Below are 27,360 nucleotides of genomic sequence, written 5' to 3'. Positions count from 1 at the left end.
CCCCCTCCCCCCCCTTCTCTTTAATTTAAGATAAATACCAGTAATTTTAACATTTGTGCTGAGATATCTCTCAGGCATTGCAAGTACATATTAGAAAAATGAACTGGAACAACTAAGAGTATTGGCAGCTAACACATATATAAAAATCTTCTTTAGAAATTGTGATTAAGATGATACAAAGAAATTTTGTTGTTGACAGCATCATTCAGAGCCCTCATTAGCATTCAACAAGGACAGTTTGGTAATTCACGGGCTTGTAAATTCCAGCATTAGTGCTCAGTCTGAAGAGAACTGCAGGAACAAACACAGAGCTGTACTCATAACCTATCTCAGATGTGAGAAAGGATCTTGAGCAAATGTACCCTGTTCTTCTTTATGGGTCACTAGGAAGAATGATTGACTGAAACTGAGAAAAATCCCACTTCTGTAAGGCAAGCTAGAGGAATTATGACTTTGGGTAATCAGAAAGACCACTGTGGGACGAAATTTGGCTGGAAATAACTTCATATGCTTTCATGTAAGTATTTTTGTAATCAACAAAATACTATCTATTTAATACTGTTTATTTAATACTGTTTATTTTATGATTTGTTTAAGTCATACTTGCTCCTAGAAAAGCATGAAAGCAGAATACAATATGCTGAAGCTGTCATAGTGCCAAGAATACCAAGACCTATTTGCAGACTTGTGATAATGGTCCAGTAACTTAAAGAGTGGCATATTCTGAGAGACTGGTCTTGAGAGGTGCTGGAAGAGCCAGAACTCCCAATAGCTGGTATAGGCATAGGTTAAGCACCAGTCCCAAGCCTAAATTAATCTAATCCTAAATAATATTTCTCTCCTACCCTCTGTAGCATTCTACTATGCACTTTGTAGTATTTACCTATTCTGTGACTATTCTGAGTCTAACATGCTGGGATTTTTAAAATTCCAGATATCAGTCAGCACCACAACATAATGTAATTATGTTTCTATTTTTCAAGCATATTTTTACAGGTTCAATGACAAGATTAGTATAGAAATAAAAATGCATGAAGAATTTAGAATAAGCCTGACTTGTGAGCCATACACAAAATCTTTTACTTTGTTTTTGCAACTTTTTGTGTAAAATCTTGAAATTGGTTTAAGTAAGACTGGAATCTCTGGATGTTGCAATTCATTTATCTTGTAATGTGTTCTAATCCATTTGCTTTAGAATGTCAGGTGGAAACTAGTAATAGATAATCCCGCTCCAGTATGTTTCTACTCTTTTCTACTTTTCTACTCTACCTCTTTTATGGAAATTTGTTACTGCAGCTGATAAAGAGAATTATACAAGCTTTGTCACCGAAATCACTTTGTAAAAGGTTCCAAAAAACTTGACAATGTTGACAGTTGTTTTCAGCAAATGGCTGCTTTACTGTAGCACTGTCAATGTTGATGTCCTTGTGCACATGTAAAAGAGCAATGTGATTAAGGCAAGCTTGTCCATGCTAGATATGAGCCAAGTTTTCAATCTCCTCATGGCACTGAAAGATTGCTCAGCTGTTGCAGACAAGGCAAGAATAGCTGGCAGATTTCTGCCATTAAAATAAAAAATCCTTGTCTTTGGGCATACGTCTATAGGAATGTGTAACATCTGCTACTGACCTTAAATTCTAGATAAGAGCAGCTCGTATTTGTAACTCAAATTCATATTCCTTGGTTTAGATGATGCACTTCCAAGGATATAACAAAGTATTTTTGTAAGAAGATACTTGTCTAGACAACGGTCTAAAGCATGATATACTTCTGTTAAGCATTACAGTAGTGAAATGCCATTATTCCTCTAGTGTCACTTGCCACTGCAATTTATGTCCACCTTATGTTGAATTTAATTTGGACAAATAATCTATATTGTATTCTATTCTGAGAATATTTCATATTTATACATGAAAATCAATGCCTGTGATCTATCTAGAACATCAGTCATCTTTTCCACATTTTTTTTTCACTATCAACCAGATAAAAAGAGTGAAAAACTCAGTTCTTTAGCATTTGTCAAGGGAAATGGGCCTGAATTAACACAGTCATATCTTCCATCCTGTTGACCCTGAATTCTTTATGTAAGATGTCAAAGCCATGGGACTCAGCAGATTTGTTGCCATGCAATAAATTTGGGTGTGGAAATAGAGGGAAGAAGCCAGTTTCAACAACATAATCTTGTAACAAACCCAGGGGGATTTTCTCATATAAATTAGTGTAGACTTTGTTAGTCTAAACACACTCAGATTTCCACTTTGTATCTACTAAAAACACTTTGTAAAAATCTGGATTTCTGAAAATACCCTGAGGGAGAGAAAGGCACAGATTTCAGGTAGACTCAGGGTGACCAGTTCAAGATTTCTCAGACGCTCTGTGTGATGCTCTGCACATCATGGGCAATCTAGATAAGCCTATGTTTCAGGGAGGTGATATGGAAATATCTGTGAACTGAAGCTATGAACTGAAGGTTGTACAGTGACAGAGTGTGGTACTGAAGGGCAGCATCTGATAGTGTAGCATTTGATAGTGTCTAATTACAAAACTATGTTTCCTCTTCTTGCAACCCAGTAACACATTCTCTGTTCTCCAACAGAATTCTAAAAAAATGCCTTGGAAAAAAGTCTTCTTCAAAAAACAAGCCCAACTCAAGCCTAGAAAATGGTCTATTCTATACAGAATGAGGCTGAACTTTGATAGAAACAGAAGTTTTTGACAAGGTATTTGAAGAGCGTGACATAATACATGCAACAAAGGGGGGAAGGAGATAATTTAAAGATTCACTCCTCATCTTAATTCTAGTATTTCCCCGTATTTTAAGACTTGATGCTATAATGTAAACATCTTTATAAAAAAAAATCTTATTGCGGTAAACCATAGGCAGCACCATCTATGCCTCCTATAATTATCATGTTTAAAATAAAAGTAATAGCAAGTGTAACAAGAAGGGCTTTTGTCTTAACAGAAACCAATATTAGTTTAGCCTTTTGCATCATTAGGGTAAAAGAATGTGGTGCAGTAAAAGCCACATTGCAGGAAGATGTATTCATTTTTGTGCCCCCTGTGAAATTCAGGGTGACAATACACTTCTTTTTCCCTACTGTTTTGGATAAATATTTTTACCCCAATATTCTGAGCTCAGAGAGCAGCAGTTTGACTTATATTTTGTTCTCAGGTTGAAAACCTAAATCTCATAAAAGAAGGGCTGTAATTATCAGCTAGTAAATCTCTCTCTCAGCAGTTATTATTTAAGGTCAATTAGAATGAAGAACTTTTCAATCTGGACTTATTACTAAAGGAAATCTTTCATGCAGAATTGGTGAAACAGGGGAGCTTCTCCCTGTACCCGCTGTGCTCTCTGTTTTGTGTTTTCCTTCACTACAGCTGCAAGCATTACCAGGCTGACTGCACTTTGAAAAACTAAAGCCACATTCTTCAGAACAGTTGCTTGGTGTTGGTCAGGTTTCTCTGCAGACTTTTTTTTCCATTTGGAGACATGGAGGCTGACACATAGTTTCCAAGAACTTTGCATGTCTTCTGTCTCCTGAATCGTCTCCTGTATCCCAAATATTTCTCAAGTGGCTAGCAAAAGAATAGCCAGATAATTTTTGGCCTGGTGGGACAAGCTTTGAGTAGAGAGTCAGATGGCTCTGAAAATGAATTTTAAAGCAATTATTTCATTTTATGTTAGCTTGTTGTCTTTAACATGTGTGTGCTTTCTTTGCTACAGTTAGAGCATTCACAAGATCTGAAGAGGCTATGAAATCCCACTAACTTTAGCAGCAATTGCTGCCTTTGTTTCTCAGACTGTAAATGATACCACAAAATGATTAATGTAAAAAAAGCAATAATGCAGCTTGAAAAAAGTACAAGATGAGCAATAAACTAAACCAAAAGAGATTGTTGCGTTTCCCAAAACAACACTTTTTCATTCCTGACCTAGGTTTACTTTTTCCCCCCCTTCTTTAAGCATCTGTTACATTATATACTAAAAAATAAATGCATCGAAGGGTAAAACTTTAATTCCAAAATTACTGCCTTTCAGACCCTTTATTTTCCTTTCAGGCATCTAAAAAGATAGGTCAAAGTAACACTGAATAATTTGAAAAGTTAACAAAATTTCATTTATGGGAAATCTAAGTAGATGCAATTAAAATAGTATTTAAACACATTGCTTCCCTGCAATTGTCAACTAAACATTTTAAAGAACTGACGTTTTAGACAAATAATTTTTTTTGTTTTCTTTTCCTAACAAGGCAAAGGGAAAAAAAAAACAGGCTTCAAGGGACAGGACATGAAGTCTTCGTGGGTCACTTTCCCCCTTTGCCGCAAAATGAACAAGTTTTGGCTCACAACCTTGTTTTGTTCTCCCTCAAATTACCCTGCCTAGATACCACTGGGAAGATGAGGGCTGAAGATTGACACACAACAACTGTAGATACAAACATACAAGGTGATAAATAGGGCCCTGATTCTGTAAGCAGACCTCACCAGACATAGCTGCCCTCCAGACCTCTGCTCTACCACAGTCAGTCTGCATTTTCAGTATTACCATGGACTTTAATTTTCTCAGTACTTAAGCCTGACTGGTTAGAAGACATAACACTGATAACACTCAATAATGAAGAAACAGTGTGCAAAGAAGAAAATATTTATTTTCTGGACATACCTGAAGTTAAAGACAAAATATTCAAGAATTTCTTATCACAACTGATAAGGGAAATTTCTCTTTGATTTTCTGCTTTCCATGCCTTGGATAAGCTAGGTTTCCGAAACTCTGGGACAAATCTTTTAACATATGTTGGATGAAGCCTGCATTACAGAGCAAGGCAGGGAAGTCACTAGAAATCCCTGCAAAAGGCTTGCTTAGATGTTCCACCTCTACAGTTCATTTTCTTTGGCTGAAGCAACAGGAACAGTGGAAAAGGAGCTAAGCCACTGCTGGCATTTTTGAACCCAGTTAATGGGATTCTTCTCACCAGGGGAGTTTGGAGTCTAATCTTGTCATTTGAGTTCCTTTTCCATCAGTGCTGTACATACTTTAAGGCTTAATAATAAATATTGAAAATGTATTACATATTTTGAGCTACATTTTAGGGTTTTCTCCACACAGAGTAAATAATTGAACTTAGTCAACTCTGTGCCTCTTCTTCCAACTCTGCACACAAACACAGGCACAGGTAAGGCAGGACTAAATACAACTTAAATTTCTGCAGCATGAGCATTTTACCAATTATAAATGTGTAGAACAACCAACCCCCAAACTTTTATCAGATATACGGTGATTTAATGAATATATGTTTGTAAACGTATGCCCAGAAAATATTTTTTCTACTGAGTGGTATTTGCCCAAGAAAAACAAGGCCAGAATATACACCTCCTGTGGGCCAGGAGAAACCTCTCTATATTTGTCTCTGAACAGTATAGACCTAATAATGATTAGTTGAAAAAATTATTGGGAAAGATGGAGCTTTTCAGATTTAGCAGATTCTTATTGGATTTGCCAGTGCGGAAAAAAGAAGAATCTGAGGATTCTTTTGCACAATGAAAAAAAGTTTTGCACATATTCAAGGAAGATTTAAGACACTGATAAAATGGATTCAGATAAAGTGTGAAAAATAAATAAATTAAGTGACCCCTAAATCAAGGTCTTACAGACATGTCAGATACTGGTTTACTCTTGTATGGATTTCGAGATCCTTGGACTCCTCATCTTTCCCAAAGTGGTCAGGGAAATGCAGCAAGTTTTCAGTCTGAAGGGCAGATTGTTTGATAGACTAAAACAGAATCCTCCTTACAGAACACCTGGAATTTTTTGTTATATGCTGGTAGTGAAAATAACAAAGCAACTGCTAAAAATATCCCTTTGTGTTTTTAAGAGGAAGGTACATGCACATAAGTTTCATTTTCACAAGTTCTTTAGAAGCTTGAAAGTATCTGTTTTTAGGCAAAGTTTCAATATTTTCTTTGACTTGCTTGATTCATTTGAATCTTAAAATAACACAGTTTTTACCCATGTTTGAAAACTACGTGCTTTGGAAAACAGTGTATCAGTCCTTGTTGAATCTGCCCTCCACCTCAAGAGCTGTGATTGTGACCAAGTAAAAGTATAAAAAATAAGTTCTGCAGGGAAAAGATGAGAGGTTTGTGCGTGTATGATTTTTTTGTTTTATCTGTTGTTATTTAGAGAGTTGCATAATTAATTGAACTTCTTCTGCCTCAGAAATCTAATCATACTTAAAATACACACTTACACGAATGTCTTTGGAAGATTATTCCTCAAGTATCTTCATTTCTGTATGCTGATTTATAAAGCTGTTTCAGATCTGTTGCACAGCCTAATACAATGGGTAGGCTTTGCTGGTTCCAGGACCTCTAAGTATCTTGACAGTACCCCAAAAACCTGATATCTCTTGGTTGTGATCAGAGAGAGCACCAGAGTTGAAGCTTTGCTTAAATCACAGTATTTGTCCTGGGAGGTAGTAAAAACATAACTGTGCTATGGACAATGAGGGAAAACACATGTTTGGGGGGCATGGGGTGCTTCCAGCCCTGCTGGGACGCTTGGAAGAGGGTATTTGGGGCAGAGCTGCAGAACACAGTGTGCTATTGGGTTTGTGCCCCATGTTGCAGGTGTAGCTGTGGCAACTCCGGGCTCCGTATCAGGATATCCGAGTCCATCAGGTGGGTGGGGATATATGAATTTGGGAAAGAAATACATACACCAATTTTTCTAGCTGATGTAAAGGAAAAACACCTCAGACCCAGGAATGGTGCTAATAATGGTGGTGTAGTTTCAAAGACACTGTCTTTGCTCCAGTGCATGGTTTCAAGGAACTATATCCAAGGGAGAATTCAGGCCATTTTAGGACCAGAGACAAGTAATTTAGCTGACTTCCAGGTGATGGAAGATTAAGAAAAATGAAGTGCTGAGTGTCTTGTCCTTTACTGAATGTCTCCTTGCTACATCTGATACTGGCCCCCTCTGCAGGCAAAAAAACTGGCAGGGCCAATAACACAAAGGATTTGTTTTGCCTTTTGTGCAAACTTATGTGTACTTCCCTGGTCTATGTAAATCGCTCTTTAGCAGCAAAGTGCCCTACATGCACCTGAAGTAACAGCAACAACACAGAGTGGTTTATGTGTTAGCTGAGTGGGCAATAAGTACCAGCAGGATTATAGGTGGAAGCCTAAACTTTACTCATCAGCCTCAGACCTCAGAAAGCTGTATTATTAAATAATTTTTATGACTTTTTCCTTTTCCCCCAAGTGTGGCAAGTTGGAAATGAAATTTTCTAAGGCTCCAACCCTTTGCTCTTTCACACTGTTGTATTAATTTTGCACCTGGCCACTAATGATGTGTCTGAGTGCTGCTGTTATGTTCCATCATTGTTGCCTGTATGCAGAGCTGGACATGGAGCAGTGGGTCCCAGTGCACCCAGTTTTGGTAGGGAAACTTAGCATTAACTATTTTCAAAGACATGCCTTACAAAGAACAGAAATGCTAATTGAAATGGAAATGATTTTTTATTTCAATTGTCTGAAAGGTTTGATAATGACTTTTTTTTTTGTTAAAAATGGCATGCTACAAATTTGTCTTTGTTGGCAATTCAAGACCTTGTGCCCTCACTTAAGTTTTCAAATCTTCAGGCGACTGACAAAACTATGGAGAATCAGGTTAGCAGTTGATTGGGGTAAGATAAAGTATTACACATTATGCTGAACCTACTTTTCACTTGCTAATTTCTAATATAGGTAAAAAAAACGCTTTCAGAACGTCTTCATTTATAATAAATCTGATTTTTTCTTTCTCTGTGATTCTTCATTAAGAGGATGTAATGTATGCAGTGCCATAGTTCCTGATGTAAAAGTCACTAAAGCCAATGGAAGTTTATCCATGCATTTCACTGGGCTGTGGTTTGAAGGAATCCTGTACAAAATGCGTATTTTATGGCTCTGCAGTACAGATATCCTTTAATTTTAATGGAAGATTTGCTGGTCCATAGTAAGGTGTTTTTATTATTATTTATGTATTTTATTAATGTGTAGCCTAATGCATTTTGTTAAGGAGAATACAATTTATCTGTTTGTTAAATCTAAATAGTGTACCTTGAACTGTAATAGGTAGCGTTTTAAGGGTACAAGGGATCCTGTAGCAATGGCAAAACCTATATTTTCATTTAAGATAATAAGCTGATAGAAAACTAGGCTGATGTCAACTATTTGAAAGTACTTAGTTTACTCAGTTACAGTCTTTTTTTTTCCTCAAAGGATCAAGCGCAGTTTGGAAAACCAAGGACTAAAACCTAATGGCCAAGTTCTTCAAACACGTGTCAGCAAAATTAATTTCAGTGGATAAAGAGTACTGCTTTCTTCCATTACATTACTGAGGAAAATTAACACGTTCTGGGCTTACCCTTGCCATCTAGTTTGTTCTTTCAAGCCCCCGTATGGAAAGGAATTTAATGTGCCTTTTTGATTTTATTGTAGAAATGAGATTGGACATTCTTCACCTGGCACAAAAAGAGGGGCAAGATTCCTTGTTTCTTCTGATCTCTGTTTGTGTAATTATAGAAGTTTGAAATCAATCCATGCACACTACTGTTGGTTGTTTTAAGGCCACCACAGTTATGCTTTAAATGAAAATCTTTAAAAGAGTAATTTATAATTACGGACAGCAGTATTCTTATTTAATTATATCTCAGCGTAGTCTTTGCAACTCTAAGAGGTGAGAATTTAAATTTATTTAAAATGTGTATATTGGGGTGCTTCTGAATAATTCCTTGCTACTAATCTGTGCCAGCTCAGGATTTCACACCCTAGAACAGATTGACTGGTTTGGCTTGCATAATAGGTACCCTACTATCCTGGACTACTTTGTGGGTGGGTGGAGATGGGTGCACTTGAAAATGCCAATTGGTAGCTAACCATAAAAAGTCAGATTTATGTGTGAGTGGAGAGGGTAGAAGTATCTATGTAAAGTAAAATGGATCTACTGATATGCTTAGGACAGACCATGGAACTAGAAATGATGTTTTCCAAAGCACCTAAGACGTGGTTTTTGAGGCCATTGACAAGGTTTCTGGCAGGGCTTTTTGGGAACAGATGCAGGAATGCTTGAGATGATTGGCTACATCTACAGGTAAACCAGCTCTACAGAGATGATATCTAGGGGGTCCGCATATTGCAAGGGAATCACTCTTCATCAGTATTGCATTGCCTGTCATTCCTTTGCTTTCTAAACAGGAAATAAAGGTACATGGGAAGTCTAGGAAAGGGGAGTTTTGATTCAAAGTCTCAATATAGCACCTTCTGTCTGTGTTATTACACATATCTCACTGGATACAATCTGGTGATTTTTTTGCCTTTCCATTTGGTGAGAAAGCACAGACTGGTATCTTGGTTTATTTAAGCATCAACATGGTTAAAGTTTGAGCGAGTTATTTGTTTTCCAAAAAAAAGACATCAAAACAAAATGCATTAATTTTTAATTAACTCTTACATGGGAAACAGTGTTAGTGGAATTATTGTAGTGCGAAACATCTTTGTCTTGGAGTTACTACAATATTTAGCAGTTGAAAAACTTAAAAACAGGCTTCCCTGTTAGCTTAATGAGCTGACTTCTGCCAAAGCCAGCTTAGCCCAGCAGGTTTGGTCAGAAATATTTGCAGTCCTCCCAGGTGTGTGGGACAGGCTGCTTGAGATCCTGTACGGCACAGCTGGCATCACGTAGCACATTCTTGGGTTTACAGGCTCTACATGATATTTCATGCAGCTCTTGTTTCGTGGCTATGACCTGTTGCTGAGAGTCAAGCCACTATATAAACATGAAGGACTTCAAACTTGTGGTGTGCTGCTTTCCAGAGCAAGTGGTCATTTGTTCCAGTTTCCCATGACCACATTATTGTTTGGGTTTGCTGCTCAGAAAAATATGTCAAGTTGAAGCAATAATACTAGACAAGGAAGAGGGGTTGTATTGGAAATACAGGCTGCATTAGTATGTATTATTGAATGTGCCAAGACGATAATGTTACATTATCCCCGGTTTCAGCAGTCAAAATATTCTCCTTATTAAAATTAAAAATTTTCAAATATTCAAAGTAGCGTAGCCAAAATCCAACTTAGAAAATACCTTATTTAGCTGTTAGCAAGATGATATGACTTTTAAACTCCATCTGTGATACCAATTTCTCCACTGGTGCCATTCAAAATAATATCTTTTTCATTGCATTTATAGCTTTATCCAGAAAGAGAAGGGAAAAATAAGATTAGAGAGTGATTTACATTACACTGGATTTTACTGCACCTTGCCATTGCAAAGGAATCTTTGAAATAGTTGAAAACTACATAAGGAATAAGTCAGTTTCTAATCCACAGAAGAAAATATTCTGAGGTAAATGAGGTAACCAAAACATTGTGGCTTGAAGAGCATTCTGAGCAATTGCTGTTTCAGCTGTCCCAATCCACAAGATACTATTAAAACAGACTAGTCATAAAGAACATTCACCTTTTTTTACCTGAGAATGTTAATATTATTATATTGATGCACAGAATTAATGAATTTCCAGTCTTGTGAATTAATACAGATTTTGTTTGCAGAATCAGAGATTTGCATCTAGTAGTGTGCAGCAATAAAAGAGAGGATGACTTGACATCTTTAATTCAAGTGTAAATACAAAACCTCTAGTCTGAACTAAGTGAGTTTTCTTCGGATTTGCATCACTGTTGTTACAAATAGAACCTGACGGTCTATTCTTAGATAATCCAGAGCTGTTATAGGTTGGAACCTTGCAACTGTGTTACCTACTGCATTCATGAAAATCCTCAAGCATATTTGAAAATACATGATTAATACATTTTGGAGTAATCCTTTGCATGCAAATATGCCATGGCCTTCAGGAGACTGTTTCCTGTCATATTTAATTGCTGATGGATGAAGGTCCTTTATCTCTGCAGAACATTTAAGACAAGTCCTGTTTATGCCACAGAAATTATTTTCTTCAGACAACACTTGAAAAGCACCTAAATATTTAATAGAGCTAATTTCTAAAATGATGTGAGATGTGTTGATTTTGCTGATTCTTTGTCCTGCCTTCCTCAAAAGACAAAAAAACCATTCCTCACTGAGAACTAAGAAGACCAGAAGTGTTAGCAACAAAGCTGATGGAATTTTTTTTTCCTTTTCAATAGTTGTACAGCAAGAAGAAAGAAGCAAGTGGCAGTAGTGGAAGGAAATGCTCCTATTCACGTGGAATCCCACCTGCATGAATCCGTTTGAGTGTATTCAGGCAGAGAGAGTGGGCAGGGCAACTAAGCTTCCCAGGCCTAGCAATTAGGTATAAAAAGCCTGTCTTTATCCAAACAGATAATCTACATTCTGGAAATTTCTACCACCCCTCTTTCTGAAGTCCTACTTTTCTTAAAGTGCAGAGCAGATGATCAATAATAGCTATTCTGGGATAGCACTGGCTATAAAGTCATCCATGCTAAAAAACTAGGACAATATACTAAATCAACATGAGTGATCCATGTCACTATCATTTTTTTTGATCTTTACAATGGTGGATTGGGGTTTTTTAGTTTTTAGGAGGGATTTTTTGTTGTTGGCTTGGATTTCTTTCTGAATTCTCTGAATTTTCCATTGCCTGTCATAGATCAGCTGTTGTCAGTGAAAGTTTGACATGAGTGACAGTGGCTGTGGGTGGCACAGGAAGCATTTGGTTTTACCTTGGTGCCACTTGTAATCTGATGTGACTTGAGCTTTTAAGACACTGGTGCTTTTCACTGGGTCTTTGATCAGACATTGCAGGAATAGAAGGGAAGCTTCAATGCTGGCCCTGGAAATGGGGCAGACAGAGGGGGAGAGAAGGATCAAAGGGAGAAAATTAAAACAAAATAATAAAAGGAAGCTGGAAACCAGTGAAATGGTATTAAATTACTGGCATTGCAATTCCCAGTTTTTCAGAAATGGTAGACTAGATCCTCAAATGTGAGGTTGGCTTTAGAATAAAAAAAAAAAGTAATGACCAGATTAAAAAGAGAGATAGAGAGAGAAACCTTATGATGTGCTAGTCAAAGCCAGAAATGACAGTGTTTTGTTCCATGCATTCATCATTTTTTAAATTTGTCTTCTAGTTTTTCACTTGTTAGTACTCATGATTTTTCAATAGTTATAAGGGGCTGAGACTTAAAGATGCTGGATCTAATTCTCCAAGGTTTCATTTTATGTAATCCTCCTAATATTCAGTGCCTGGTCATAAATATCCAAGTGCTGTCAATACTGATTAGGTTAAACTTATTCTATTAATTTAGTTAATTCATTACATTGGGTATTTTGTTTTCTTTGATTAGTGTTGAATATAACTGGAAGGAAAATTTTTTATACTCAGTGTGATTCTCAGTCAAAGTCATGATTAGTAACCCTTGTATCATTTGAAGAGAGAAAGATATGGGTGTTTAAATGATCCTACCTTCTACAGATGACATAAAGGGTCCAGGAAAAAAGCTATTCCCTACAGCAGAAAAAAATTAAACTGTTCAGCATGTGCAGTGTCTCTTTTGTGGTGTCTATTAAAAATTTAATTTTTGAAATATTTTATGCAGATACTTTTCTTTACATATTGAAGTAATTTCGTTAAAACCACCTAAACTATTATACGTTGAAGAACATCTTCAAAACCTGATAAGTTCAAGACTTCAAATCTGGCAATCAAGCACATGAGGTAAGGGAGACTTAACAATACACATGCCAAGCCTGGAGTAAAAGGTGTTTTAGAAGATATAAGCTTATAAGGTGGGCTTTTGACACAGTATTTTCAGGCATGTTTTTGTACCTCATGCATCTTGAAAAGGAAAGTAAATGGGAGAAGAGGAAACAAAGGGGAGTCAACTGTATACTTTTTGGAAATTCATGTAAATAAAATGGTATCCCAACTTTATCTGCTGAAGTAGATTTCCCTACTTACAATACACATTTAGATAAATATGTACTAAATATTCCTACTAAATATGTCAGTTAAAATTTTTAAAGAGTTCTTATGTTATTAAGAATGTTATTATGTTATTTTATGAAAATGTTCACTATAAGTGTCCCTCATACTTGGGCATCTCAGTCGTAGATAAATTAGTTGATAGACATGAGAAGACAAGTTATCCTCTGTTACAACAGGCAATAGAAGGTGACAGGGGATCAGAGGGCTTGGCTGAGTCACTCCACCCTTTTGAGGTATGGCCACATCAGAAAAAGCTGAAAAAAGATGATTCTGCTCTGATTGCACCTGCCTATTTTAGAAAACAGGTCTGCCTGCTGCCATGTGAATCCTCTGAGATAATCCCTGTGTTCCCTACTAAACTGGATCCTATCAACAGGATTAGTCATGTACATCCACCTTTTCTATTCCCTTTCTCATCCATCACTGCGTGTGGAGAAGTACCCATCACCTGGACATCAAACAATACTAGTATGGTTAAGAAAGAAGAAAAGCAAGACACCAATTGAGGTACACCAGTACCCAATTATATTAGAAAGTACCAACATGTTTATTTGCATATTGCCTTAATACAGCATCCAAAATGCCTCAAAAGTTGGCTGCTTTCAGCTGATCTCTTCCTCCATGTGGCAGTCATGCTTCTGGCAGTTTAGGGAAGCTAAATTCAGCAGCTGGACCCCAGCATGGTCTTGGTTTTGCCTTTGTGTTTGCACTGGTGTTCCTTGTGGGGTTGACCCTGAATGTCCCACCACATCTTGTTTCTGGGGGAAACAATGGTAGAACAAATAGGTATTACAGATGTGAAATAGTGCGTAGAGAAAGTAGATGAAATTATTAACAGATGATTATTGTTTGTTTGGATAGAAATGTACCCCAAACCGAACTTACTTCAGAGTTTGTTTTCCTGAGTGATACCCTCAGCCTGTGGGTGGGAAGATGGAAGTGAGGGATGCCAGGTCTTACAGTTTGTGGGGGCAAACCTCATGGGGCCAAACACTCCCTTATGTCTCCTGAAGGCACAAAGCGCAGGCTGCATCCCTCCCTCTTGGTTCTGGCACTGCTGCTGGGACATGAAGGGGCTAGCCCATTCAGACCCAGATTCAGGATCCAAAAACCCCATGCTGGCCTGCTGGAATGGCTAAAAGCAACGAGCACCAAATATATCCAATGACTGGAAGATAATGCAATCTTCCAGCAGTTGCTCTATCCATTTTAATAATTTTTCAGTGTATCATTTGCACAGCATTGCCCTAAAGAACTGTAGCAGTTTGGGCTGTTTTTAACAGTCAGGTCTCCTAAGATCAGCTGGTTTTCTAGGCCCATATCACCACTGCATTGAGCTACTGTGAAAAACAAAACCTTCTTTTCCTCTACACTGGCTTGGTCTATGACCAAAAAAACCACTAAAAAGAACCAACAAAAAATATACTGCTAGTAACTGTGTCCTACAATTGGAGCTGGTGCCCGAAGCTGAAAGCATGATTTCTTTAAGTTATTAAATGCTTCACATAGCCTAATACCACAGCAGTGACCCTGCTGGGTCTTTTCTAAACAAGTTAGAAAAGATAATACAAAAACAGAAAAAGAAGGGAAGAAACCCAAAGTTTTAAGCATCAAATTACTAAAAATTAGAAATGGTATTTTCTGTCTTAGATGTTTAAGAAAAGTTCATTAAAGAGATGAATATTAAGCCAAACATTTGGTTGGCTTTGCTGCAGCAGGCTGCAGGAATGTAAACTTTTTTTTCAATGACTTCAGCTCCTAATTTAAAAGCTAGGATTTTTAGCAGTGAGCAAGAGACTATATTTGGCAAAAAAACTCTGCTGGCTTTACTTAGTTACCTAGCACATTCAAAACAATACTCCTTTATCAAAAAACAATAGTCTGGTTTATTCATAGCATATGTAGGACTTGGAGCTTCCACCAAATTCCACTTTCTTCTCTTGAAATATGTCTGTTACTGACTAATGAGCTCAATAGTGCCTGTACTTCATTTTCAGCAAATTAAATTTATTCCTCACAGGAATTGTGGTTTGGTCATGGCACTGCTCCTAGGTATGGGTGGGGTTTGTTTTTCAACCAGCTCTTGGTTAGCCGCATGGGTACGTGCTGTCGCACCACACAACAAAATCTTCTCTGTAATAACTGGTTTAAGTAGCCATCCACCTCATGAAAGTGAATCCCATTTAATTTACTTCGTGTTTACCATGCTCCTTTTCAAACTGTATTGTTGGCACAGACGGGTATTTATACAACTTTTATTTTAAACTATTTATTTAGAGATGGAACTTCAGTAACACTTTTTGTCAGATTTATAGTGCATGTTTAAGACCAAGATTCTAAAAATGTAAGATTTCAAAGAGGAGGAAGCAGACAATGAATTTATACACCCGGGAGTCTATTCTCTCCCTGGATGTGATGGGAACTGTGCATGTTGCTGATGAAGGAGCCAGGCCTGTGAGGCAGAGTGTATACATCTGTGTTTCTGCAATTATGGTTCATCAAAAACCATCATCTGCAGACTTCCTACAAAAATCCACCAGGCTGATCAGGGAAGGTAGGCTTGGAATCTTGGATCACTGTGCTCCCATGTCAAAGACAGATCTGATGGGATACTCTGTGGTCCATTGGTAAGCACAGGTCTTGCACTGAACTCTGAGGAAAATAAAGAGAACAAAATGAAGTGCACAAAATAAAAGAAAAAAAGACTCTTGCTCAGCCACTGAAAACAGCTGATCCAAAAGTCGCTTTCAAAAAAATCTTCAAAACTAGCCGGCGAAAAATATCTTCCACTTTCTAGTAAAAGCTTTCAGGCTTGTTGTAGGGAAGGAGGAAGTATTATTTTTTTCAAAAAATAAAAAATCTTCATATAGATAGATATTATGACCTGAGCACTTGGGCTTGGTGCCCATTTTCCATGGCTAGCAGAATGAACAGCAACATGTATGGAGCACACAGATTTCTTTATGTCTACAGGAACAAAAGCTACATTTTATGAAGGCAAAACTTGCCCTAAAAAAGTTGGTTTGTGTTTTTGTATGAACCTATGTATTTTTTTTTGTTGTCTTTCTCCCCTTGCAAAAGCACTAAACTTTCAAAACTTTGGTTTAGAAAGCCACTGGTGTATACATCTCAGCACTCCCTGGAATAATTAAACAATGTGGAAAAATAATGAAGGAGAAGTACTTGTTAAGGATTTGTTTTTTTGGTCTTCTTGAAAGTTACAAAAACCATAAAAGTGCTTGGCAAACTCATAACCCTCTTTCTCATGAGACTACAAAACTCAATTTTTACAACAGACTTGTGAAATAACAGAGAAATGGGTGAAATAACTACTCTTTACTCAGAAGTTCAGTTAAGAAATCAACAGTAGATTGATCAAGCACTCCTGATTCTCTATCCTGTGCTGTAGTTTCTAGGATTCCAACCTTTTGAAACCTTATACTCTCAGTGATATTTACTACAATCAATTCCGCATAAATTGGATCGGTTTTAGTGCAAGACCAGTTTAAAGCTCGACAAAAAGTTGGAAGGAGAAAGTCAACCTCTTTTCTCTGATACCAAAGAACAGATATTTAAAGAAAGAAAGGCATTTTAAGATAATAAAAATTGATAGAAAGTAAATTCTTGCATGCAAATACATGCCAACATACATATGCACATATATATATACACACACATAAATATAAATGAGTACTAGCCATAAAACCTTGTGATTCACCCTACTATGTTCTCCACATTCAAATAACTGTCCTTCATATCTTTTCTTTATGCAAAGCACAAGAAACTGGAAACAAAAACCACAGCTTGTTAAAGCTGTCTTTTCAGAAGGTCCAATATTTTAGGCTAATGAGTAGGAAGAGGAAGTGAGCTTGGAAAATGCGGTATGATCTTTATAGCACAGGCTATAGAGCAGGGTGGTCACACAGGCAGCGTTGGTGCTTCTGAACCATGCAAAACGTCCTGTAACACAATACAGTTTTATCCAGGCTGGGAGCATGGAGAGGGCTGAAGCAGGGCCTCTGTGATCTGCTCTGTGTGCACCTCAAAAACTGTATCTCTTTCAGGGTAGGCAGAGGGGAGAATAGGTGAATTTTGTTCATGAAGAGTATAATTACATAATTACAAATGGCAGTTCAGTTCTCTTATTGAATAGTTAGTGAAGGGAAAACAGCATGGAATAATTCATAACTCATAACAAGGTAAAAATACTCATGGTGGCAATATACTCGACTGATAATCTTTTATATAGGACCTTTTAATTTCTTGTTTTCCAGGTCTCTGCAGAGGAGGAAAGTAATACTATCCGAACCACCAATTAGATGCCTTTTAGCTTTTTACAGGACATTCCTGTCTTGCTAGTGCTTGCCTCCCTTGGCTGCTACAAAGCCATGCAGTTGATTTTTGTTTTCAAATGACTTTGAAAATACAAAACCTTTGCAGAAGTGCAAAACCTTTATTTATGATGAGATGTCCTCTTTTGGTGAGACTGCTGAATGTAAAATTATTGTCAGATGTATTGCAAAGATGAAAAGACACAGAGAGTGTCATTTGGATGGTAGCTTTTTTCCTTCAAATTATCTTTTTAGTCTAATTATTAGCAGTAGCTTTATTAATATCCATTTGCTTGCACTGCTTGGGAATCTGCATTTATGAAACATCACTAGGGTAGAATCTTATTGCCAGAACTGTGAGTAGAGTTTGAAGTGTTTGCAGACAAGTGCAGGTGGTCAGCACTAAAAAAATGTCATTGTCAAGCATTTTACCTCATTTATAAGTGGTACAAGAAAGCCATTATGGCAACAAATCACTCAGCTGTTGGGCCCACAAAGTGGGGACAGCACCACCGAGCAGGTTTTCAGGAAATTAATTATGAGCTGGCAGGTAATTAGTTATAAGCAGTGTGAAAAGGGGTGACTTTTTCCTTTTTTTTACCTTTCATTTTTTTGGTTTGATTTGGGGATTTTTTGTTGTTGGTTTTGTTTTTGTTTCTTTTTTTTTTAGTAGGAACTATTTGAACATCAGTGTTAATATAAATGGATTCGTTATAACAGTACAGGGATTTCTGCACAGGTGTATGTGTGTATTGGTATTATTTTCAGCTATTTTCCATTCACTCTTCTTCAGGTGGTGTTAAACTGCATATGTGAAATAACAGTTGCGCCTGTAACAATCCTCGTAATGGTTTCAGTGGTGACTGTAGAGAACTTTTAGTTGGGCTGTCCTGCTGAAATGGGCCAGAGGTGGCTTGTGCTAAAAAAAAATAGGAAGCAGAATTTAACCTTTTTTCTTGCACTGTGCTGTGTGATACAGTAAACAATTTAGGATGCTGGCATCTAAAAATAGACCTGAGCTTTTTCCAAGAGTCAGAAAGTAGTATGTTTAAAATGTCTTTCTAGACTGTAAAGGTAAACATTCAAGTGGAGCTGTTTATAAAGAAATATTTTCTAATAGAGCCCAAAGGATTTGGTTCTCAGAATGACAAAAAAATATCCCCAAACAAAACCACCAAAACCAAACCCAAAAAAACCTCAGAGAAACTAATAACATAACTCTTTGAATTTTATTTTTTGAGAATATTTTAAAATTTTTTTCTAAATTTGGTGTTTATTTAAAAGCCAATAAAGCCGGAAAAGAGAATTAGGATACCATGATCTAATAAAAAATAAACAATTTCTATGTAGACTTTCAATTACTAAATTATTTTATGTCAAAAGCTAGAAAATGAAATGCTTCTAAATATAGTGCATTGGAATTTTCTTATCAGTTAATTTTTTAGACGCTCTACACTTAAGAGCACCATAGTAACAGCTCTGCAACCTGATTCTTCATTACAGTTAATCCACTGAGAGCTTCACTGAAAACATTTCCTCTGGGATCAGAGAGACTAGAAATCAATTCTGATAATATTAGAGCAAATTTAAAGATCAAAACTCCCTAGAAAGTATGTGATGAATAAATAAAGAGATCTTTATTCCTTATATAGTCTTTTTCACCTCTTTTCTACTTTGTTGTGCTGTAAACAAATATCTTTTTCTTGCAAATGGCAATATCTTGAAAGATTTTGTAAAAATGTGGCTAAAATCATTCATTCTGAATCATGTGAGTATTTAAGCTACTACTATTTGCAAAGTAGACTGTGAGAAGGTCAAAGTAATTGATGATATTGAGGTATTGAAGGCATCTTTGCCAATCACTTGTGGTTTCAGCATATGTGTCCAGCGTACATCAAATCTCTATTGAGGGCTGAATCTGAATATTATTTATTACCAACCAAAATAAGGCCAAAGGTTATGATGATGAAAGAAGCACACAAAGGACAAGTCCAGCTATAGTTCCTGTCCTGTGGTTTACTGAGGAGGAATTCTGTTTTACATGGTTGATACCACCTCACTCTGCAGCTGCCTGCTCTAATACCAGAAAAAGCCATCCAAGCATTTTGATTTTATATACTGCAATCTTTAAACAAGGGTTAGGTTGCCCTAATTACATGCTATCAAAAATTAAGAAACCTATCACATGTCACAGACCACCTTGGTGTTCCTGAAGGGGGACCAGCAGAGGTGTCACACTCCACACCACCTTGTCATCAGCTGCAGTTGTCCTTTAAGAGTACAAGCAGCATCTGTGGTAGATGAAATAACTTGAATTCTCATGTGCACTTTTCTTTCAGAAGACAGCTCACACTGGATACATTTCTGGTACTGGACACTGCTACATCTGAGTGCAGTTGTGCTAGAAGGCAAAAAATAATTAAATGTTTTATAAAAATAAAATATGGCAAATCAATATTCTATAAAATTAAAACATTGACTCACCATCTTTTGTGTCATTGCATGTGTCCTTCCATCGTGCCATGCACACTTAGACCACAAGAATGGCCAAAAAAGGCCTGTCAGATTCAAGGTTGCCTGGGGAATGCTCAGTAACGTGTCTCAGCCTGTGTGCATATCCCATATCCTGGACACAATGTGAGTGGTGGTGACAGCTCTTCTGATGCCAGGTTGGCAAAAATGGAGAAAGAATTTTTGTCACTTACCTCACTCTCTCCAATGTTTTTTTCACTTTTAACTCTATTTTGCTCAAAGGAAGAACAAGATATGGTCTGTTTGATGAACTCTGGTTAATAATGAGGTTCAAGATGTGGTAACTGGAGCCATGAGAAGCTCTGCTGGGATGGGGCATCACTGATCAGGGAACCATGGAGGATGTGACTTCCTAGCTGCGTGGGGCCATATTATTGAAATCCCAGTGCAGTTCCTGAAAGTGCAATTGACTTCATAGGGAGAGTAACCGAGCCTTTTGTGTCCCTGTGTATGATATTCATGTGTTTGCTCTGACCCTGGCCATGGCTTGGTGGGATAGCTGGGAATCTATGAGGGCTGGCTCTGAGGCATCACAGAGCACAAACCCACTCACCCTTGTCCAAAAATTGTTTGCAGATTAACTTTGTAAGCCTAAATGTCACCCGTCAAAGCAGATAGTATCTTTTTTGAAACTTACCTAGTTCTGGCACAAAGAAATGAGAATATATGTGGGGTGAGTGCACAAAGAGTACAGGAGAGGTAGGAAGGAGAAGCAGAAAGGTGGTTTTGGGAGGCAAAAAGGAAGAAGACAGGAAAATATTTAGAAAAGGCAGGTTGCCCTGTCCCCTCCAGGGGGTGGAGAGTTAATCTGAGAGATGAGAAAATCTTTAAAATTATTCATGAGACTTTAAAATGGCTGTATATAAAAGATAGAAATCACCAAAAGACCTTAAAGGGGAATTACAGATGTCATACACAATTTTATTTTAGTGGTATCTTGTCTTGGTTGGATCAGAGATGATCTGAATTTTAAATCTCGTTGTAGCTTAATCTCCATATAATCTCCTAAATGGAAAGATCTACTAGTATCTAATATTTTTCTACTGTACTTGAAGATATAAGCTGTATGTGGTGAGATACTGCCATAATTAAGCAAAATTCACAATGCCTAACGGTTATACCAGCAGTTCAATACCAGAATGGCCTCTAAATTATACAATAGTAATACTTTCCAAACCATTCCATTAAAATGACATTTCAGGACATCCTTTTGCTGTCCTTCTCATCTGAACTTCTCAAAACATTCAAGTTGTACTAATAAGGAAAGAATGAGGATTCATAACGTCGCTGTGATACAGTGCAGTAAATACTGCAAAGCAAATTTATGGAAATGACAAAAAAGAAATAATAGCAATATTTGGAACCAGCCAAAATCACACTTCTTTGCTGTTAATTCCATTTTTAGACCTTCACACAAGTAAAGGTGTTGTAATTCCTCATGTTAGCTCAGAGAGAGGGTTAAATAATGTTTTTTCACATCTTCAGCACATACAAGTAAGTACCCTGTGCAATTTTTCAGAATTAGAACACAGAGAATTAGTAATTTCTGGGCAGCAAAATCTTACCAGGGGCAGGACAATGTCAGCACCTTTACCAGAAAATCACTGTTGTCCAGCAGACAGAGAATATATTTGAGTCATTTGAGTCTGAGGGAGTGGAGACCATGCGTGAAGGAAAAAACGAAAAATATCCAGCCATTTTCTTGGTTAGGAGCATTGGCACCAAAGAAAAAGGAAATTTGCCACTTTAACGACTCATTCCACAATTTTAAAAGACCTGAAAAGAGTGCACAGCCTTGGTTATATTGATACTCCCAGACTATAGAATAGAAAGCTGAGTGCTGCTCCACCATGAGCTGAAAATGAGTCAACAGAGGGTTATGACCCATCACAAAAAGCTTTTGATGACCCCATGCAGAAGTACAAGCAGGACAGGATTGAATGAGGGCAGCATGTTTCACCTGAGGCTGAAGCACCTCTAATCAAGCACTTTATGTTTAGCGGAGTTCTTCTGAAGCTGAACACTGCTGGCTGGTGTGACCCAAAGCCATGACATTGTTTTAGGACTCTTCACACCATTGTGGACTGGTAATGTTCTCGTCTGCAGGTAGGATTTTGGGTGGGTTGTCTACTCTGAAGTCAGTTGTGAGCCAGATCTTACCTCCAAGAGCAGTGGAAGGTGTGTCATTTGCTGCTTCTAGCTTGTCTTTGTGGGCTTGGCACACAGAAGAACACACTAACACATGGTTGTGTAGGATCACCATGCCCTTTTGGAAGAGGCAGGAGATTGCACTGCTATGTGTTGAGGCAGTACAGCTGAACAGCAGGTGCCTCTCCACAGAACAAGGCTAGTCAAAATGGCTTCTAAATAAAAGTGTTGAGCTGTGACAGTACTTAACATAACATGCAAGAAAAAAACTCCTCAATAAACACATATGTCCAGAAGACAAATGTGATGCCTGTCATGGGCTGCAGATGAAGCTTCAGATGATGTATTTCTATTTTTTTTGTTGGGCTCCCCCATGAACTGAGTTATACTGTACCACAATGATTAGCTTACTGTCCCCATTTAGCTCTCAAATGGGGTGTGAATAGTTTAACTCTGATGCACGGTCCATTTTCACTGGTGTTTCATCTGCATTTCATCATGCTGGGAGAATTGAGTCTTTGAGCAGATCTGAGGACAGCTGTACAGAGGGTAGTCATGTTTCCTCGCTGTTTTGTCAACATGTGTGATGGTATTCCTCCTTCATACAGTGTCAACCCAGTTTGTAATAGTCTTGGAGTAAGTATTTAAGAAATTTGCTCTGTTCTTGTTGATCTGAGGTTACTTCCTGATTCTGGCACTGCCAGGGATATATGAGCCTGAATGGAGGCTATGTGATGGGTGCATAGAGGCAGTCAACTAATTTAGGGAAGAAAAACCCTTCCATGATTTTCCTTTTCACACATGCTGAAAGAAAAGGAGACAGGTATAACTCACGCTCTGTTTACATTGTACTGGTATCAATACAGGGAACCCTGTATAACATGTGGTTTATACCTTCTTGAAGGAATAAGAAAGAAAAAATAAAAAGGCTCCTCACAATTGTTGACGAAAGGAATATCAGAGGTAATGGTCATTAGCACATATCATGAGCTTGACATGACAAACACAACCTACAGGCCTTCTTCTGGTTAAAATATTGCTGTTCCTGGATACCTGGGTATTGCAAAACTAAAGATTATTTTAAGCCCTGAGTAAATCGCAATTCCAAGTTTTCATGGTAAATCTATTGCAACAGAACAGTAAATATTACTATGAACCTCTTCACTGATTATCATTGTTCATTACATGAAAAAAAATGGCCTGCAAATGTACATTATTCAAACTTCTTGCAGTCCTTAGTTAATCCAGTTGGAGTGACTTGGGTACTGCATGTGTCTGCTGGCCCCTAGCAGACCTCCTGGCAGGTGATATGGCTCTGTTTTCCCTTAAGAATTCCAAAGAATTCCATAGAAACACATGCTGTGTAATGTAATACTTCACTGTTCCCTTTCTGAGCCTACAAATTGCTATTGTGAAGAAAAGAAAAAGGTTGCTATTAATGTAGTTTAATGTTACTTAACTTATTAGTTAGTGTTTATTTACTAACTGTGTTAAAAGGGAGAAATGCTATTTCAATGGAAATCAGTTCTGGTCTGATAAATGAAGGTACTCACCCATTCCCATGAATAATGTTATATACATCTTTCTTAAAATTACAGGGATTTCAGGAGTTCTGGCATGTATACACAGCCATTGACACAACGAAGGTTAGCCTTAGGGTGACACTTGAATCTAAGAGGAATGGAAATCTTTAATCATTGCTTAGGTCATGGAAAATTATCAAGCTTGCAGCTCTCAGATATCCATCCCTGTGTGCTCAACAACTGCATACCTCCTAAGCCTAGGTCCCCTCCCCCTGCCCCAAGCTACAGCAGTGAAGGCAGTTCCCAGCCCTTGATTTCTGATATGCCAGCATATGTTGGCAGTGTTTCACTTTGAACAAATTTAAATTTCTCTTGGGAGCAGGTTTCACTGGCCTGGGAAAGTAACAGACTGTTCTCTGCTTTCCTCTTCTACATCTGAGTATATACCCTTCCTGTACCCGGTACATTGGCTCTGACATATACATATACATATATATGTGTACATATATGAGGTGAAGCCAAATTTCAGAGCCACTCTTTGTTCAAATGCCCATACAATTACAGTGTCATGTTTAACTTCAATCTTTGGAACAGGAATGATAAAAAACCAAAAAGTAGCAAAAATTCTCATGTGGATATTTGTGTCTGAGTCTTTGGGAAATCCAGCAGTGTGTTAGGGTTTTGTTTTTCTAGGTTTGTAAAATTGTGCTTCCCTATTTGCATTTACAGGAAGTAACATATGTACAATACCTACAAGAACAGAGTAAGATGTGACACTGTTCCTGGTCAGGACTCACTTCCAATCGATCCTATCCTTATCTTAAGACCAACACTTACACTATACAAGGAAGAGTACACAAAGGTTAAGCGACAGCTTTCCCAGGAATGTCCTCCTCCTCTCAGCTGTCGGGGTTCTGTTATGGTCAATCTCCTTAGGCTCTCCATCTCTTTAAAGTATACTATGGAAGTATTCCATTAAAATGCTCCTATTTATTTGTGGCAATTTGCTTGTAAAATAAATTTGAGAATAGTTGAGATTGGATCTTACTGCTTTTGGAGATTCTGCCTAAAGGCAATGCATCTCTAGCCTGTATTTCCACATACTTTGGCATCACTTTGTTCAAGATCAAGTCAGAAACACAATAATGATGTAGTTTAATAGGTAGCTGGAAAAGGGGAGCTGGATTAGAGCAAAATACTATGTAGAAAATACCTCTGTGTGCTGTGGCAATGTTGTATAGTGTGATGTGAAGGTAAAGTTCACATCCATGTCATATAGTTATAGGAGAAGAGAGTAGGACACAAAAGAGAGGGCTACAATGAGGAAAAAGTGCAATATCTCTTGCTTCTGGAAAATTTACAGCTTCCTCAAATGAAGCATTCAGTTATGGCAATGGGGTTAGTTTCTAAAAAATGTAGATTAAGTGGCTTCATAAATATGGATACTTAAAATAAGGCACGAACAAAAGCTTCATTCCAGTTTCAAAGATTTTGTGTCCAAACACAGATCAGTCAGTGCTTAAAAAGTGAATGGGGAGGGCAGAAAGGGAAGGGACTGCTTTGAAAATGAGCAAAACTCCAAGCTGTGACAAGCAGCTCCCATGCCCTGCCAGCACTTTGCTTAGACTGTAATGAGATTTATTTGGCGCAATCCCTTCTGCTTCCTCTTGTACTTTGAGGACATGAAAGAAGGTGGAGGCAAGGGAAAGCATTCCCAGATGAAATCTCGCAGGATTGGATGTGGGAGAGGGGCTTGACTCTGTGTGCCACTTGGCCTCAATTCTGCACGTCAGCTGAACTTGTCAACCCCTGTGAGTGCTCAGAGCTCAGACTGAGTACAGTGTTTGTACTTGAGTACTGTACAGACCATGGCAGACAGCTTTTGTTTTGGTTTTGCTTTTTTTTTTTTTTTTGTTCTGTTTGTTTTGAGTCTGTTCATTTGTTTCTTTAATTTTAATCCTAGAAACAAATTAATTTCTCCAATATTTTGTTAGAGCTGGAATATCAGCAAACAGTGCCCACCTAGATCCTGATGAGCAGCTAGCAACCAAATGTATCCCAAAAGAGTATATCTGTTCTTGCTTTACCTTTTTTGTGAGGGTCTGTAAAACATTGACAGTTGCAAAGTTAACTTAAGACTGTGAAAAAGAAAGAGGTATATTGTCAACTTTACAGCTCTTTTTGGAATCAGATTACAATTTCCTGATTAAAATTCATTATTGGGAATAGCTTCATTGATTTCAGTGATTCTGAGTCCATCACAACTATTCAGGCTTCACAGGCATATTTGAATCTGGCCCATGGTGACACAACCTTTTCAGTAGATCAGCCTCGTAGAGAGGCTTTGTACTTTTAGTTCTACAGAACACTTCCAGCACCCCTGTATATACTGGGAAAAAAACTGTTCAGGCATTTTTTTTTATAGCATCCTTTCTTCCCCAGGAGAAATTGAATGTTGTAATATATTTCCCTCTCTGCTTCTTATATAAAACATGTGGTTTATATCTTCTTGCAGGAATAAGAAAATAAAAATAAAAAGGCTCCTCACAATTGTTGATGAGATGAATCTTCCAGGGTTTGATCCCTTGGCAAAGGTCTGTGCTTTGGCTTTCTCTCTTCTGTTAGTATTTCATGTGCATGCCATATTTTCTTTGATTTCATAGAACTATTTATCTGTTAGCTTTTTTCTCAGTTGCCCATTTCTTTTCCTTTACAAGATGCTTCATCAAATTGACTATTAAGTCCTCTCTTTTCTGTATTTTTTGGCTACCTCATTTCCTCAGTGACCATTCCTCAGGACCAGAGTTTGTGCAATGCACCTCTGCCATTTTGCCCATGTTTTCTGTCTCTCTCTTCCCTAATTTCCATTTTTTTTCTCATGTAACTGTCACTTCTTACTTCTAATGCTGTTTTTTGGAAAGTTCTCCTCCTCTAAGCGAAGCTGTCTTTTCTTTAGTTTTTTTTCCCCCTCTTATCTTTTTTTACCTTTCACTCTTATTATGATTATTGTGATTTACTTTTGTGTTCCCATAACAAATACCAACATTTTATTTCATTAGACGTTTTGGAATCCATGTCAAAATCAAAATTGCCTTCTCAAATTGCTACTGGTTTAGAAGACTCTTCCAAATTTTTCTAATGAGAATGGAAATAGCAACCATACCTCTCAGGTTATTTTCTTCGGTGAAATGAAGCAAATATTTTCAGTTAAATGTTTTTGTCACAGAAAAAGAGACTTTGGACCAAAACAGAGAATTTGCTGTGTTTTGACAGTAGGTAAGTTATGACACAATTTCTCAGTGTTATGTTGAAAACCTCTGTGGAAATAGTTATATATTTGTATAGTGAGTCCTTCTGGGCTAAGTATGGTTTCCTCTGAATTCATCTATTGATCTCTCATTGACTGAAGTGCTGGGTCCACCATGTAGGACCTGAAAATAATTTTCAATAAAAGGACCTGTAAGATTTAAAAAAAACCCTATAGGAGTTCATACCTGCAAGAACCTCTGATGCTGGCTTGTGAACTGGGGCTGCTTTGTGAATATTGAAGCCTCTTGATTCCCAGCCCAAGTCATTGAATGGGCATGGAATGGAGAGCCAAGGACACTAACTTTATCAGTCTTCCTCATTTAAGCTCTTCCTGCTCATCATTACTTAGCTGCTAGGGGAAAACAGAAAATCTCAGCTAGTAACATCAGTATCTGTCACGGAAGTCCAAGTAATTTAGTGGTAAGCCGCCTTTGCAGATCAGAACCTGGATTTGTAGGACTAAATAATTTCATGCTCTCCAAAGTGCATTAGAAATGTTACTTAGTTTGGTCCTAAAAGAAATTT

The 27,360-nt window shown here is 37.6% G+C and overlaps 1 long non-coding RNA gene across 3 annotated transcripts in view; it reads left to right on the top strand.

The window, feature by feature from the left end:
* Positions 1–282: 282 nt before the first annotated feature.
* The window catches only part of LOC104685222, a 48,459-nt gene continuing 21,381 nt past the window's right edge, over positions 283–27,360 (top strand). For 2 of the 3 annotated variants that reach the window (XR_005603930.1, XR_751074.4), the window contains exons 1-3: positions 283–517; positions 26,042–26,120; positions 26,586–26,802. This is a non-coding gene — a long non-coding RNA (uncharacterized LOC104685222). Of the gene's footprint in view, positions 518–11,190; positions 11,337–12,603; positions 12,723–26,041; positions 26,121–26,585; positions 26,803–27,360 lie in introns of all 3 variants that reach the window. The other variant, XR_751076.4, reaches the window with a different exon arrangement.

This window comes from Corvus cornix, chromosome Z (assembly GCF_000738735.6).
Source record: "Corvus cornix cornix isolate S_Up_H32 chromosome Z, ASM73873v5, whole genome shotgun sequence".
NCBI lineage: Eukaryota > Metazoa > Chordata > Aves > Passeriformes > Corvidae > Corvus > Corvus cornix.
The sequence above is the reverse complement of the archived record's forward strand: the minus strand, read 5'-3'. Positions and strand labels throughout refer to the sequence as shown.